This window comes from Heptranchias perlo, unplaced genomic scaffold (assembly GCF_035084215.1).
Source record: "Heptranchias perlo isolate sHepPer1 unplaced genomic scaffold, sHepPer1.hap1 HAP1_SCAFFOLD_167, whole genome shotgun sequence".
NCBI classification, from domain to species: domain Eukaryota; kingdom Metazoa; phylum Chordata; class Chondrichthyes; order Hexanchiformes; family Hexanchidae; genus Heptranchias; species Heptranchias perlo.
In genome coordinates, this window is record NW_027138936.1 from 569212 (window position 1) to 582892 (window position 13681).

The 13681-nt window shown below is 35.0% G+C and overlaps 1 protein-coding gene across 2 annotated transcripts in view; it reads left to right on the top strand.

The window, feature by feature from the left end:
- The window catches only part of rapsn (receptor-associated protein of the synapse, 43kD), a 585875-nt gene that overhangs the window by 365193 nt on the left and 207001 nt on the right, over positions 1 to 13681 (top strand). The window lies entirely within an intron of this gene.

A 13681-nucleotide genomic window follows, 5' to 3' on the forward strand; every position in this document is an offset into this window, starting at 1 on the left:
TGCTGCAGTCCATGTGGCGAAGGTTCTCCCCCAGTGTCGTGAGGGAGGGAGTTGCTCTGATCACTGCCATCCTTCTTCCCATGAGGTTTGAATGTGAGAGTACACCATTCAACTCATGGAGTTCAGCCTCACCGCACTGTCTTGGCAATGCCATTAATCAGAGTAAACACAAGAGCCCAAGGCAGCTGCTCTGATGTCGTTGGTCCACCGAGCTTCTCACACCTCAGAACAAGAGAGATTTTCTCCTTGCTCACCGAGTTGTATTGAAGGAGTCCGAGATACTCTCTCAACCAGCAATTATTTCATCAAATATGTCTTCCAGTTAGATAGAATGGGATCTGCTGGCTCCTTACTTCTGATAGAATCAGAGAATCTAACAGCACAGGAGGAGGCCATTCGGCCCTTAGTGCCCATGCTCTTTGAAAGAGCTATCCAATTAGTCCCACTCCCCTGCTCTTTCCCCTTGGTCTTGCAATTTTTCCCCTTCAAGTATTTATCCAATTCCCTTTTGAAAGTTACTATTGACTCTGCTTTCTCCGCCCTTTCAGGCAGCGCATTCCCGATCATAACAACTCACTGCATGATTTTTTTTTCCTCATCTCCCCTCTGGTTCTTTTGCCAATCACCTTAAATCTGTGTCCTCTGGTTACCGACCCTCTGTCACTGGAAACAGTTTCTCCTTATTTACTCTATCAGAACCGTTCATGATTTTGAACACCTCGATCAAATCTCCCCTTAACCTTCTCCATTCTGAGGAGAACATTCCCAGCTTCTCCAGTCTATCCACGTAACTGAAGTCCCTCATCCCTGGAATCATTCTAGTAAATCTCTTCTGCACCCTCTCGAAGGCTTCACATCTTTCCTAAAGTGTGGTGCCCAGAATTGAACCCAATACTCCAGCTGAGGCCTGACCAGTGTTCTATAAAGGTTTAGCATAACTTCCTTGTTTTTGTACTCTGTGCCTCTCTTAATAAAGCCCAGGATCCTGTATGTTTTTTTAACAGCCTTTTCAACCTGTCCTGAAACCTTCAAAGATTTGTGTACATAACCCCCAGGTCCCCCTGTTCCTGTACCCTCTGTAAAATTGTACCCTTTAGTTTATATTGCCTCTCCTCATTCTTCCTACCAAAATGTATCACTTCACACTTCTCTGTTAAATTTCATCTGCCACGTGTCCACCCATTTCACCAGTCTCTCTCTGTCCTCCTGAAGTCTGTCACGACTGATTCTAAATACTGATCCTAAATACTGATTCTACATACTGATCTTAAATACTGATCCTAAATACTGACCCTAAATACTGACCCTTAATACTGACCCTAAACACTGACCATGAATACTGACCCTAAATACTGATCCGAAATTATGACCTTAAATACTGATCCTAAATACTGATCCTCAATACTGACCCGAAATACTGATCCGAAATACTGATCCTAAATACTGATCCTAAATAGTGACCCGAAATACTGATCCTAAATACTGACCCTAAATACTGATTCTAAATAATGATCTTAAATACTGATCCTAAATGCTGATCCTAAATACTGACATTAAATACTGACCCTCAATAATGATCTTAAATACTGATCCTAAATACTGACCCTAAATACTGAGCCTAAATACTGATCCAAAATACTGACCCTAAATACTGACCATAATTACTGATTCTAAATACTGACCCTAAATACTGACCATAATTACTGATCCTAAATACTGACCCTAAATACTGATCCTAAATACTGACCCTAAATACTGACCAAAAATACTGACCCTAAATACCGATCCTAAATAATGATCCTAAATAGTGACCCGAAATACTGATCCTAAATACTGATCCTAAATCCTGACCATTAACACTGACCCGAAATACTGATCCTAAATTCTGACCCTAAAAATTGATCCTAAACACTGATCCTAAATACTGACCTGAAATAATGATCCTAAATACTGACCCTAAATACTGATCTTAAATACCGACCCTAAATACCGAACCTAAATACTGACCGTAAATACTGATCCGAAATAATGATCCGAAATACTGATCACAAATACTGACCTTAAATACTGACCCTAAATACTGATCCTAAATACTGACCCTAAATACTGATTATTAATACTGACCCTAAATACTGATCCTAAATAGTGACCCTAAATACTGACCCTAAATACTGACCCTAAATACTGACCCTAAATACTGATCCTAAATACTGACCCTAAATACTGATTCTAAATAATGATCTTAAATACTGATCCTAAATACTGACCCTAATACTGACCCAAAATAATGATCCTAAATACTGATCTTAAATACTGATCCTAAATACTGATCCTAAATACTGACCCTAAATACTGATCCTAAATACTGATTCTAAATACTGATCCGAAATACTGACCCGAAATACTGACCCTAAATACTGATCCTAAATACTGACCCTAAACACTGACCATGAATACTGACCCTAAATACTGATCCGAAATTATGACCTTAAATACTGATCCTAAATACTGATCCTCAATACTGACCCGAAATATTGATCCTAAATACTGATCCTAAATACTGATCCTAAATAGTGACCCGAAATACTGATCCTAAATACTGATCCTAAATCCTGACCATTAATACTGACCCGAAATACTGATCCTAAATTCTGACCCTAAAAATTGATCCTAAACACTGATCCGAAATACTGACCCTAAATAATGATCCTAAATACTGACGCTAAATACTGATCTTAAATACTGACCCTAAATACTGACCCTAAAGAATGATCCTAAATACTGACCCTAAATACTGACCCTAAATACTGATCCTAAATACTGACCCTAAATACTGACCCTAAATACTGATCCTAAATACTGACCCTAAATACTGATTCTAAATGCTGACCCTAAATACAGATTCTAAATACTGATTCTAAATACTGATCCGAAATACTGACCCGAAATACTGACCCTAAATACTGATCCTAAATACTGACCCTAAATACTGATCCTAAATACTTACCCGAAATACTGACCCGAAATACTGACCCTAAATACTGATCCTAAATACTGACCCTAAATAATGACCCTAAATACTGACCCTAAATACTGATTCTAAATACTGACCCTAAATACTGACCCTAAATACTGATCCGAAATACTGATTCTGAATACTGTCCCTAAATACAGACCCTAAACACTGATTCTAAATACTGACCCTAAATACTGTCCCTAAATACTGATTCTAAATACTGATCCTAATACTGATCCTAAATACAGACCCGAAATACTGACCCTAAATACTGATCCTAAATAATGATTCTAAATACTGATTCTAAACACAGACCCTAAATACTGATTCTAAATACTGACCCTAAATACTGACATTAAATACTGACCCTAAATACTGATTCTAAATACTAATTCTAAATACTGACCCTAAATACTGACCCTAAATACGAACCCTAAATACTGATTCTAAATACTGACCCTAAATACTGACCCCAAATACTGATCCTAAATACTGATTCTAAATAATGATCCGAAATACTGACCCGAATAATGATCCTAAATACTGACCCTAAATACTGATTCTAAATACTGACCCTAAATACTGACCCTAAATACTGATCCAAATACTGATCCTAAATACTGATTCTAAATACTGATTCTAAATACTGACCCTAAATACTGAACCTAAATACTGATCCTAAATACTGATTCTAAATACTGATCCTAAATACTGACCCTAAATACTGATTCTAAATACTGACCCTAAATACTGATCCTAAATACTGACCCTAAATAATGACCCTAAATACTGACCCTAAATACTGACCCTAAATAATGACCCTAAATACTGACCCTAAATACTGACCCTAAATAATGACCCTAAATACTGACCCTAAATACTGATTCTAAATACTGATCCTAAATACTGACCCTAAATACTGATTCTAAATACTGACCCTAAATACTAACCCTAAATACTGATTCTAAATACTGACCCTAAATACTGATCCTAAATAATGACCCTAAATACTGACCCTAAATACTGATTCTAAATACTGACCCGAAATACTGACCCTAAATAATGATCCTAAATACTGACGCTAAATACTGATCTTAAATACTGACCCTAAATACTGACCCTAAAGAATGATCCTAAATACTGACCCTAAATACTGAGCCTAAATACTGATCCTAAATACTGACCCTAAATACTGACCCTAAATACTGATCCTAAATACTGACCCTAAATACTGATTCTAAATACTGACCCTAAATACTGTCCCTAAATACTGATTCTAAATACTGATCCTAATACTGATCCTAAATACAGACCCGAAATACTGACCCTAAATACTGATCCTAAATAATGATTCTAAATACTGATTCTAAACACAGACCCGAAATACTGATTCTAAATACTGACCCTAAATACTGACATTAAATACTGACCCTAAATACTGATTCTAAATACTAATTCTAAATACTGACCCTAAATACTGACCCTAAATACGAACCCTAAATACTGATTCTAAATACTGACCCTAAATACTGACCCCAAATACTGATCCTAAATACTGATTCTAAATAATGATCCTAAATACTGACCCGAATAATGATCCTAAATACTGACCCTAAATACTGATTCTAAACACAGACCCTAAATACTGATTCTAAATACTGACCCTAAATACTGACATTAAATACTGACCCTAAATACTGATTCTAAATACTAATTCTAAATACTGACCCTAAATACTGACCCTAAATACGAACCCTAAATACTGATTCTAAATACTGACCCTAAATACTGACCCCAAATACTGATCCTAAATACTGATTCTAAATAATGATCCTAAATACTGACCCGAATAATGATCCTAAATACTGACCCTAAATACTGATTCTAAATACTGACCCTAAATACTGACCCTAAATACTGATCCAAATACTGATCCTAAATACTGATTCTAAATACTGATTCTAAATACTGACCCTAAATACTGAACCTAAATACTGATCCTAAATACTGATTCTAAATACTGATCCTAAATACTGACCCTAAATACTGATTCTAAATACTGACCCTAAATACTGATCCTAAATACTGACCCTAAATAATGACCCTAAATACTGACCCTAAATACTGACCCTAAATAATGACCCTAAATACTGACCCTAAATACTGACCCTAAATAATGACCCTAACTACTGACCCTAAATACTGATTCTAAATACTGATCCTAAATACTGACCCTAAATACTGATTCTAAATACTGACCCTAAATACTAACCCTAAATACTGATTCTAAATACTGACCCTAAATACTGATCCTAAATAATGACCCTAAATACTGACCCTAAATACTGATTCTAAATACTGACCCGAAATACTGACCCTAAATAATGATCCTAAATACTGACGCTAAATACTGATCTTAAATACTGACCCTAAATACTGACCCTAAAGAATGATCCTAAATACTGACCCTAAATACTGAGCCTAAATACTGATCCTAAATACTGACCCTAAATACTGACCCTAAATACTGATCCTAAATACTGACCCTAAATACTGATTCTAAATACTGACCCTAAATACTGTCCCTAAATACTGATTCTAAATACTGATCCTAATAGTGATCCTAAATACAGACCCGAAATACTGACCCTAAATACTGATCCTAAATAATGATTCTAAATACTGATTCTAAACACAGACCCTAAATACTGATTCTAAATACTGACCCGAAACACTGATCCTAAATAATGACCCTAAATACTGACCCTAAATAGTGACCTTCAATACTGATCCTAAATCCTGACCCTAAATACTGAGCCTAAATACTGATCCTAAATACTGACCCTAAATACTGAGCCTAAATACTGATCCTAATTACTGACCCTAAATACTGAGCCAAAATACTGACCCTAAATACTGATCCTAAATACTGACCCTAAATACTGATCCTAAATACTGACCCTAAATACTGACCCTAAATACTGAGCCTAAATACTGATCCTAAATACTGACCCTAAATAATGACCCTAAATACTGATCCAAAATACTGACCCTAAATAATGACCCTAAATACTGACCCTAAATACTGACCCTAAATACTGATCCTAAATACTGACCCTAAATACTGACCATAATTACTGATCCTAAATACTGACCCTAAATACTGATTCTAAATACTGACCCTAAATACTGATCCTAAATACTGATTCTAAATACTGATCCGAAATACTGACCCGAAATACTGACCCTAAATACTGATCCTAAATACTGACCCTAAATACTGACCCTAAAGAATGATCCTAAATACTGACCCTAAATACTGACCCTAAATACTGATCCTAAATACTGACCCTAAATACTGACCATAATTACTGATCCTAAATACTGACCCTAAATACTGACCAAAAATACTGACCCTAACTACTGATCCTAAATAATGATCCTAAATAGTGACCCGAAATACTGATCCTAAATACTGATCCTAAATCCTGACCATTAACACTGATCCGAAATACTGATCCTAAATTCTGACCCTAAAAATTGATCCTAAACACTGATCCTAAATACTGACCTGAAATAATGATCCTAAATACTGACCCTAAATACTGATCTTAAATACCGACCCTAAATACCGACCCTAAATACTGATCCTAAATACTGACCCTAAATACTGACCCTAAATAATGATCCTAAATACTGATCATAAATACTGACCCTAAATACTGACCCTAAATACTGATCCTAAATACTGACCCTAAATACTGACCCTAAATACTGAATATTAATACTGACCCTAAATACTGATCCTAAATAGTGACCCTAAATACTGACCCGAAATACTGACCCTAAATACTGAACCGAAATACTGATCCTAAATACTGACCCTAAATACTGATTCTAAATAATGATCTTAAATACTGATCCTAAATGCTGATCCTAAATACTGACATTAAATACTGACCCTCAATAATGATCTTAAATACTGATCCTAAATACTGACCCTAAATACTGAGCCTAAATACTGATCCTAAATACTGACCCTAAATACTGACCATAATTACTGATCCTAAATACTGACCCTAAATACTGACCAAAAATACTGACCCTAAATACCGATCCTAAATAATGATCCTAAATAGTGACCCGAAATACTGATCCTAAATTCTGACCCTAAAAATTGATCCTAAACACTGATCCTAAATACTGACCTGAAATAATGATCCTAAATACTGACCCTAAATACTGATCTTAAATACCGACCCTAAATACCGAACCTAAATACTGACCGTAAATACTGATCCTAAATAATGATCCGAAATACTGATCATAAATACTGACATTAAATACTGACCCTAAATACTGATCCTAAATACTGACCCTAAATACTGATTATTAATACTGACCCTAAATACTGATCCTAAATAGTGACCCTAAATACTGACCCTAAATACTGACCCTAAATACTGACCCGAAATACTGATCCTAAATACTGACCCTAAATACTGATTCTAAATAATGATCTTAAATACTGATCCTAAATGCTGACCCTAAATACTGACATTAAATACTGACCCTCAATAATGATCTTAAATACTGACCCTAAATACTGACCCTAAATACTGATCCTAAATACTGATCCTAAATAATGATCCTAAATACTGAACCTTAATACTGATCCTAAATACTGACCCTAATAGTGACCCAAAATAATGATCCTAAATACTGATCTTAAATACTGATCCTAAATACTGATCCTAAATACTGACCCTAAATACTGATCCTAAATACTGATTCCAAATACTGATCCGAAATACTGACCCGAAATACTGACCCTAAATACTGATCCTAAATACTGACCCTAAACACTGACCATGAATACTGACCCTAAATACTGATCCGAAATTATGACCTTAAATACTGATCCTAAATACTGATCCTCAATACTGACCCGAAATATTGATCCTAAATACTGATCCTAAATAGTGACCCGAAATACTGATCCTAAATACTGATCCTATATCCTGACCATTAATACTGACCCGAAATACTGATCCTAAATTCTGACCCTAAAAATTGATCCTAAACACTGATCCGAAATACTGACCCTAAATAATGATCCTAAATACTGACGCTAAATACTGATCTTAAATACTGACCCTAAATACTGACCCTAAAGAATGATCCTAAATACTGACCCTAAATACTGACCCTAAATACTGATCCTAAATACTGACCCTAAATACTGACCCTAAATACTGATCCTAAATACTGACCCTAAATACTGACCATAATTACTGATCCTAAATACTGACCCTAAATACTGATTCTAAATACTGACCCTAAATACAGATCCTAAATACTGATTCTAAATACTGATCCGAAATACTGACCCGAAATACTGACCCTAAATACTGATCCTAAATACTGACCCTAAATACTGATCCTAAATACTTACCCGAAATACTGACCCGAAATACTGACCCTAAATACTGATCCTAAATACTGACCCTAAATAATGACCCTAAATACTGACCCTAAATACTGATTCTAAATACTGACCCTAAATACTGACCCTAAATACTGATCCGAAATACTGATTCTGAATACTGTCCCTAAATACAGACCCTAAACACTGATTCTAAATACTGACCCTAAATACTGTCCCTAAATACTGATTCTAAATACTGATCCTAATACTGATCCTAAATACAGACCCGAAATACTGACCCTAAATACTGATCCTAAATAATGATTCTAAATACTGATTCTAAACACAGACCCTAAATACTGATTCTAAATACTGACCCTAAATGCTGACATTAAATACTGACCCTAAATACTGATTCTAAATACTAATTCTAAATACTGACCCTAAATACTGACCCTAAATACGAACCCTAAATACTGATTCTAAATACTGACCCTAAATACTGACCCCAAATACTGATCCTAAATACTGATTCTAAATAATGATCCTAAATAATGACCCTAATAATGATCCTAAATACTGACCCTAAATACTGATTCTAAATACTGACCCTAAATACTGACCCTAAATACTGATCCAAATACTGATCCTAAATACTGATTCTAAATACTGATTCTAAATACTGACCCTAAATACTGATCCTAAATACTGATTCTAAATACTGATCCTAAATACTGACCCTAAATACTGATTCTAAATACTGACCCTAAATACTGATCCTAAATACTGACCCTAAATAATGACCCTAAATACTGACCCTAAATACTGATCCTAAATAATGACCCTAAATACTGACCCGAAATACTGACCCTAAATAATGACCCTAAATACTGACCCTAAATACTGACCCTAAATAATGACCCTAAATACTGACCCTAAATACTGATTCTAAATACTGATCCTAAATACTGACCCTAAACACTGATTCTAAATAATGACCCTAAATACTGACCCTAAATACTGATTCTAAATACTGACCCGAAACACTGATCCTAAATAATGACCCTAAATACTGACCCTAAATACTGACCTTCAATACTGATCCTAAATCCTGACCCTAAATACATAGCCTAAATACTGATCCTAAATACTGACCCTAAATACTGAGCCTAAATACTGATCCTAAATACTGACCCTAAATACTGAGCCTAAATACTGACCCTAAATACTGATCCTAAATACTGACCCTAAATACTGACCCTAAATACTGACCTTCAATACTGATCCTAAATCCTGACCCTAAATACTGATCCTATATACTGACCCTAAATACTGACCCTAAATACTGAGCCTAAATACTGACCCTAAATACTGATCCTAAATACTGACCCTAAATACTGATCCTAAATACTGACCCTAAATACTGACCCTAAATACTGATCCTAAATACTGATCTTAAATACTGACCCTAAATACTGATCCTATATACTGACCCTAAATACTGACCCTAAATACTGATCCGAAATACTGACCCGAAATACTGATCCTAAATACTGATCCTAAATACTGACCCGAAATAATGACCCTAAATACTGACCCTAAATACTGTCCCTAAATACTGACCCTAAATGCTGACCCTAAATACTGATATTAAATACTGACCCTCAATAATGATCTTAAATACTGACCCTAAATACTGATCCTAAATACTGACCCTAAATACTGACCCTAAATACTGACCCTAAATACTGATCCTAAATACTGATCCTAAATACTGACCCTCAATAATGATCTTAAATACTGACCCTAAATACTGATCCGAAATACTGACCCTAAATACTGACCCTAAATACTGACCCCAAATACTGATTCTGAATACTGACCCTAAATACTGACCCTAAATACTGAACCTAAATACTGATCCTAAATACTGACCCCGAATTCTGACCCTAAATACTGATCCTAAATACTGATTCTAAATACTGACCCTAAATACTGATCCTAAATACTGATTCTAAATACTGTTCCTAAATACTGACCCGAAATACTGACCCTAAATACTGATCCTAAATACTGACCCTAAATACTGATCCTAAATAATGACCCTAAATACTGACCCTAAATACTGATCCTAAATACTGACCCAAAATAATGACCCTCAATACTGACCCTAAATACTGATTCTAAATACTGACCCTAAATACTGATCCGAAATACTGATCCTAAATACTGACCCTAAATACTGACGCTAAATACTGATCCTAAATACTGAGCCTAAATACTGATCATAAATACTGATTCTAAATACTGATCCGAAATACTGACCCGAAATACTGATCTTAAATACTGACCCTAAATACTGACCCTAAATACTGATCCTAAATACTGACCCTAAATAATGACCCTAAATACTGACCCTAAATACTGACCCTAAATACTGATCCTAAATACTGATTCTAAATACAGACCCTAAATACTGACCCTAAATACTGACCCTAAATAATGACCCTAAATACTGACCCTAAATACTGACCCTAAATACTGATCCTAAATACTGACCCTAAATCCTGATTCTAAGTACTGATTCTAAATACTGACCATAAATACTGACCCTAAATACTGATCCTAAATACTGACCCTAAATACTGATTCTAAATACTGATCCTAAATACTGACCCTAAATACTGACCCTAAATACTGACCCTAAATACTGATCCTAAATACTGATTCTAAATACTTATCCTAAATACTGATTCTAAATACTGACCCTAAATACTGACCCTAAATACTGATCCGAAATACTGATTCTAAATACTGACCCTAAATACTGACCCTAAATACTGATCCTAAATACTGACCCTAAATACTGATCCTAAATACTGATTCTGAATACTGTCCCTAAATACAGACCCTAAATACTGATTCTAAATACTGACCCTAAATACTGACCCTAAATACTGACCCTAAATACTGATCCTAAATACTGACCCTAAATACTGATCCTAAATAATGACCCTAAATACTGACCCTAAATACTGATTCTAAACAATGACCCTAAACACTGATCCTAAATAATGACCATAAATACTGATTCTAAATACTGACCCTAAATACTGATCCTAAATAATGACCCTAAATACTGACCCTAAATACTGATTCTAAATACTGATTCTAAATACTGATCCGAAATACTGACCCTAAATACTGACCCTAAATACTGACCCGAAATACTGATCCTAAATAATGACCCGAAATACTGATCCTAAATACTGATTCTGAATACTGTCCCTAAATACAGACCCTAAATACTGATTCTAAATACTGACCCTAAATACTGACCCTAAATACTGACCCTAAATACTGATCCTAAATACTGACCCTAAATACTGATCCTAAATAATGACCCTAAATACTGACCCTAAATACTGATTCTAAACAATGACCCTAAACACTGATCCTAAATAATGACCATAAATACTGATTCTAAATACTGACCCTAAATACTGATCCTAAATAATGACCCTAAATACTGACCCTAAATACTGATTCTAAATACTGATTCTAAATACTGATCCGAAATACTGACCCTAAATACTGACCCTAAATACTGACCCGAAATACTGATCCTAAATAATGACCCGAAATAATGACCCGAAATACTGACCCTAAAAAATGACCCTAAATACTGATTCTAAATACTGATCCTAAATACTGACCCTAAATACTGACCTTCAATACTGATCCTAAATACTGACCCTAAATACTGACCCTAAATACTGATCCTAAATAATGTCCCTAAATACTGACTCTAAATACTGATTCTAAATACTGATTCTAAATACTGATCCGAAATACTGACCCTAAATACTGACCCTAAATACTGACCCGAAATACTGATCCTAAATAATGACCCGAAATAATGACCCGAAATACTGACCCTAAAAAATGACCCTAAATACTGACCCTAAATACTGACCCTAAATACTGATCCTAAATACTGACCCTAAATACTGACCCTAAATACTGATCCTAAATACTGACCCTTAATACTGACCATAATTACTGATCCTAAATACTGACCCTAAATACTGACCAAAAATACTGACCCTAAATACTGATCCTAAATACTGATCCGAAATAGTGACCCGAAATACTGATCCTAAATACTGATCCTAAATCCTTACCATTAATACTGACCCGAAATACTGATCCTAAATTCTGACCCTAAAAATTGATCCGAAACACTGATCCGAAATACTGACCCGAAATAATGATCCTAAATACTGACCCTAAATACTGATCTTAAATACCGACCCTAAATACCGACCCTAAATAATGATCCGAAATAATGATCCTAAAGACTGATCCTAAATACTGACCCTAAATACTGATTCTAAATACTGATCCGAAATACTGACCCTAAATACTGACCCTAAATACTGACCCGAAATACTGATCCTAAATAATGACCCGAAATAATGACCCGAAATACTGACCCTAAATAATGACGCTAAATACTGACTCTAAACATTGATTCTAAATACTGATCCTAAATACTGACCCTAAAAAATGACCCTAAATACTGATTCTAAATACTGATCCTAAATACTGACCCTAAATACTGACCTTCAATACTGATCCTAAATACTGACCCTAAATACTGACCCTAAATACTGATCCTAAATAATGTCCCGAAATACTGACTCTAAATACTGATTCTAAATACTGACCCTAAATACTGACCCTAAATACTGACCCTAAATACTGATCCTAAATACTGACCCTAAATACTGACCCTAAATACTGATCTTAAATACTGACCCTTAATACTGACCATAATTACTGATCCTAAATACTGACCCTAAATACTGACCAAAAATACTGACCCTAAATACTGATCCTAAATACTGATCCGAAATAGTGACCCGAAATACTGATCCTAAATACTGATCCTAAATCCTGACCATTAATACTGACCCGAAATACTGATCCTAAATTCTGACCCTAAAAATTGATCCTAAATACTGATCCGAAATACTGACCCTAAATAATGATCCTAAATACTGACCCTAAATACTGATCTTAAATACCGACCCTAAATACCGACCCGAAATAATGATCCGAAATAATGATCCTAAATACTGATCCTAAATACTGACCCTAAATACTGACCCTAAATACTGATCCTAAATACTGACCCGAAATACTGATTATTAATACTGACCCTAAATACTGAT